Consider the following 5,387-nt stretch of genomic DNA (forward strand, 5'->3'; position numbering starts at 1 on the left):
TGATTAAGCCCAATGCATGGTATTTGAAAACAATTCAACTCTAGGTGGTTTGTACATACAACTTAACAAACAATAGCAAATAAGTTTTGAGTATCTCATGTTCTTCATGCATTGTCTAAGGTTATTTATCAATAAATCTGTGCTTATTTTATCATCTAGTAAAAATAATATATGTTGGATTTTACAACACAAGCCTACAAGATCAAACAACAAACTAGAACACCTTCCACAAATGAGAGTAGAAAGAAAAATATGCCATATTATTGAAAAAGAAAAGATTATAGAATGAAGATTAAAATGCATAATGGTGTGATTTATAGAAAGGAAAAATATGTGCTAGCTAATTTTAGAACTAAAGAAAAATCATGAGGAGCTGAAAAAAGTTCAACTATAGCTAAACTAAACAATCACTAAGTGAGCTTGAGGAAAAAAGCATAATTGAAGTTAAAAAAGTTCTAACACCCCCCCATAAATGAAACTTGGGGAGAAGTAAAAATAATCTAAATGCATGAATGCAAGAATGGGTCCCAACAACTAGGCCTAATGTTGTACCCCATGCAGAAACCAATGCAAAACAATGCAATCTCTCACAAACGGAGAAAAGGAGAAAAGCCTAGTGGGAGAAAAATCCTCTACAAAAGAGAAAACAGGGAATGAATGACTAAGAATCCTCTAAAAAAATGTACCAAAAAAAAGGAACATGAAGAACATCCTTTGAAGCACAAAACAGATGTAGACAATTGTCAAAAAAAGGGACTACTATAGTGTTGAATGAAGAATCTCCTCTGAAACCAAGATGATGATCATGATCAAGAACACAAGAATCTGCATGAGTTCCCCCAACGATGCTACTTGAACAACTAGACGAGAACCAAAGGAAAAACATCTTTGACAATCAAACATATAGATTGTAATAGTCTTAAGAACTGATCAACTAAGAATAAGTTGCCTACAAAAAAGTGAAACACAAGAGTGTCTATATGGTAAAAGCTCTATCTCATCAAAATACAACCACTGCATCTAGATAGTACATAGGAAAAAGTACTAAATACATAACTCACTCCAAAGAGAAACCAATGAAGCATTAGCGTAAATAGTAAAACCCCCCATAATGATGACAAGAGGGAGGCATGATAGGTCCACTGAAACTACATGTCACCATGAAGTGCATGAAGGAGAATAAGCATTTGAACATGCACGAGAAAGTATTTGCAACTGAAAAAGGGTATGCAATCAATGCACAAACGCATGGGACAAAAATCTCTAATATTTGATGTCATCGTGGAGGGACACTCACTAGAAAAAAAAAGTTTAATGAAAATATAGAAGGCACTACACAACCCCCCTATGGCACTTTGTAATATAGTTCATGTACAAAATAAGACACAATAGAATGTGCAGAACCCCCAAGAACCAAACACAAAAGTGACACTTTATCTTTGTATGTCTACAAACAAAGAAGTACATGAAAATGATGCTCAAAATTATGAAATAAAGCCAAGTGCTAGAAATACATATTGCAATAGTTCATAGATTTTTTTTGGATCGTTTCAATTGAATGCAATCTATTAATTTTGAATAATAGACATTCTATATGCCAATATTAGAAATAGTGAGAGGCAACAAGATAAGATTTCATAACATTTGAACTTTGATAATTTTTAAAGATTTGAATGTTTTTCCATTGGCTAAGTCATTTGAGTTAGTCTTTGGCGGGACTCACATTTACTTTTGAACATTTCCAATAAATTTAGAGGAAAGAAATCAATTTATCATTAGGTGATGAATGTTGTTGGTGAGAAACTTCATTCAATGCTTACGGACATGAGTATGCTATCTTTCTCTTTCTTTACTTTATTATATTATATTATCTTATTATTATTAGTATATTATAATTATTTTATTATTAATTAGTGTTAGAATATTATAATTTTTATTTTCATTTTTATATTATTGTTATAATATAAATATTAAAGTATTTATAATTGTTTTTCTTAATTTTTCTTAAATTTACATATTTATCTTATATCTCTCAATTATTTACGGAGTATCAATTTTATCATTACAAATTTTTCTTTTGTAAAAAATTGCTCTAAAAAATCAATATCAAGACTCAAGCATACATATCAATCAATGCCATTGAGTACACTGACGTCTAAAAATTAAACACACAAAATTTGGTATCTTTTTTTAAATTGTGCTAGTTGTATATAAGATACCAACAACAAATGTATTACACAAATAATTTTGTATTAGAGAAACATTTTGTACAATATGCAGTTTAAATTAAGTTACATGGGGTTACAAGATATATCATTAACCAAAGACAAATAAATTGTCTTCTTGCATTGTAAAATAAATTTATCTTGTAAAACTATTTATCATAACATACCTATTTAAATTAAGTTTCATTTGTTCTTCTCACATCCTATTATCAATTGACTTTTACTAAAAATAATCAGTCTTAAGAAAAAGCAATTTACAATTCATGCAATTTTTCGGGTCTTTCAATATATTATTAAAGTATATCTAGACCTAATCATTGCATCTTATTGGGGTGGAAGTGCTAGTAATAAAACTGCTTAACAGCAATTAAGTTAACACATTTACATAAATAAACAAAAATTGTATCAATTATTAGAATGTGTTAAATGAGATGTTTAGAGCACAATAGCTAGTGTAAGAAAGATTTTTTTGCTTATATAAAAAAAAAAAACTGTCAAAAATTGTCAAAATATTGTTGAAGTGCACAAAAGATGAGTGAAATTGTATCAAAAGTTGTCAATAGTTGTTTTTCATCCAAAAAGAACTCTCATATGAATTCTATATGTTTTTGAGTGAAAAATTAGTTTTGCAAGTTTTAAAAAAAACGTAAGACTTTGCAAGCAAGAATGTAGTTTTCGTAGTAGTTAACAGTTTTATAGTGCTTTGTGGGGTAGTATTTTATACAATTGATGCTTTAAAGGGTGCAGGAATGAGTAGACGACCATTGAAGATGTTTAGATCAGCTAGTGTTTACAAGAATTTTAGATTAGCTAGTGCTTGGATTGATAAGGTTGAGAAAGAGGGTATTTGGGTTTTGGTCATATAATGGGTCAATGGAAGGATTTTTTTCTGGCAGATGAGGCTCTGGGCACCTTTGTACCTATTATTGTCTATTGGATATATTCTGGCTTTTATGTTTTGCTTCAACATCTTGATGGCTACAGATTACATACTGTTGATGAGGAAAAAATGAAAAATTTGGTGTCTAGGAGTACTGTTGTCAAAGGGGTGTTGTTTCAGTAGTCAATTCAGGCTTTGGTTGCCCTCTTGTTATTAAGGGTATGTCATCTGCATCTGATAATAGTCAAAATATATTGAATTGCTGTTGTTTTGAGCTTTATCAATTTATAATGGTTGTGGTATGCACAAATTCTATTTATCTTTTGAGCTTTATCATGTTGTGAAAAAGCAATGCTACAATTTATCTCCAGTTCTTGAGTCTTGATTTCTGATTAGTGTTTGAGTTTTTTTAAAGCTGAATATTTAGGTAGATTGCTGGAATCATTTTGGGCATTTGAATCTGAGCTTCTGATGATTTTTTGGACTTCCAAATTTGTGATTGTTGGGTTATATTATCCATTTTTCAGGAGCTTTAAAAAACATTCAGTGGGTTATGTTTTCAAGATTTTATGATATTTGGCTTATTGGTTTTGTGACTTCGATTATAAATGATGAAACTTATGATTGTTGATTGAGCACAGGTTACAGGAGATGTAGGGGGATCTGGTATGACTTTACAACCTTCTCTTATGGTACAGGCCAGACAATTCCTGATAGCCATGTTGGTGTTCGATACATGGCAGTATTTTCTCCACCGTTATATGCACCATAACAAGTTTCTGTATAGGACTGTTCATTCAAGGCATCATAAACTTATAGTGCCTTGGCCCTTTGGAGCATTGTACAACCATCCATTGGAGGGTTTGCTTCTAGATACAATTGGTGGTGCCGTGTCATATCTTTTGTCAGGGATGACACCTAGAGCATCCATATTCTTTTTCTCCTTTGCAACAATTAAGGGTGTAGATGATCATTGTGGAATCCTGCTGCATGGAAATCCCTTTCACATCATTTTCCACAACAACACAGCATATCATGACATTCATCACCAGCTGCATGGATTGAAATACAACTTTTCACAGCCCTTCTTCATATTTTGGGACAAACTTCTTGGGACTCATATGCCTTACACACTTGTGAGACGACCAGATGGTGGATACGAAGCTACACCAGCCAAAAAGCAATAATTTTTAGAACTGTATTTCTTTCAAGTAGATACATAATGGTCCACCGCATTGCCTAGTGATCCTAGCACCTATTTGTTTCCTTAAATTTCTTAGCCAATCAATAATGTTAACTGTAATTCTATAACATGTATGAAATACATATGCAAGCTCAAGTTTGTAAGTTTACTTTAGACAGAGTGACAGAGGGTTTCTTAATGATTGCTTTTTCATTGACCACTGCAGTACTAAAGAGTTTCAGAGATATCTTTCATATATGTTATATCTGAATTCTTGAATTGTGCCTGGATTCCCATGCATGTTTTTCATCTGCGTGGTGCATTTAATGAAGTATTCAATTCAATATTTCCAATTCATGATTACAATTTTTTATTATTTAAAGTTGTTTTTAAAATCTACAAGAGGAGAAAAGTTTTCGGTCAGGATTAGAATGTTTTCGAACCACTGCGATTTCTTTCTTGTCATACTCAACATTTTACTGTCCCAACTCCACTAAATATGTTAACCAGCAATAATACTATTTGGAAAGTAGGTTACACGCGGTATTCTTCTGGTTTAAATAAATTAATTATTTAGGACCACCAGCCGACCAAGCATGTTACCGGCCGCTAACTGCAGGTCCACCTCCAGCGGCTCAGCACTATCTTCAGCTGGCAAAGTTATGCCAAGCTTATCTCCAACCGTCTGTTATAAATGCTGCAACTAACCTTCCGAAATAATTTATTATGTATTTGGCTATAAATTGAAGGTACTGAGAATACAACATCAGAACTCAATTTTGATTTTTTCCTCCGAACCATGATTCTTTACACTTCTAAGTGTAAAGATTAAAAATGAGCAAGAGAAATGAAAACAAAAACAGAATAAAGAAATAACAAGAGACAAGATACAATTTACAAGATACAATTTACAGTGCTTCAGCAATTTACAGTGGTTTGGGGAAGACAAACAGTTATGTGATCGTTGGGCTTCATATACCCAACAATCTCTCCCGTGAAATCCAACCAACACAGCCATGCACTGTGGCATCCCCTGCTTCCATGTCAAAAATTATAGAACTAGACACATAGAAGATTTTAACTTTGCCAGATACTGTTC

General features: G+C 32.3%; 1 pseudogene; it reads left to right on the forward strand.

Annotated features, from left to right (window-relative positions):
* The first annotated feature begins 3,090 nt into the window (after window positions 1-3,090).
* On the forward strand, window positions 3,091-4,292 carry LOC131036904 (sphinganine C4-monooxygenase 2-like; annotated as a pseudogene).
* Window positions 4,293-5,387: the final 1,095 nt, after the last annotated feature.

Source organism: Cryptomeria japonica, chromosome 8 (assembly GCF_030272615.1).
Source record: "Cryptomeria japonica chromosome 8, Sugi_1.0, whole genome shotgun sequence".
Lineage (NCBI taxonomy): Eukaryota > Viridiplantae > Streptophyta > Pinopsida > Cupressales > Cupressaceae > Cryptomeria > Cryptomeria japonica.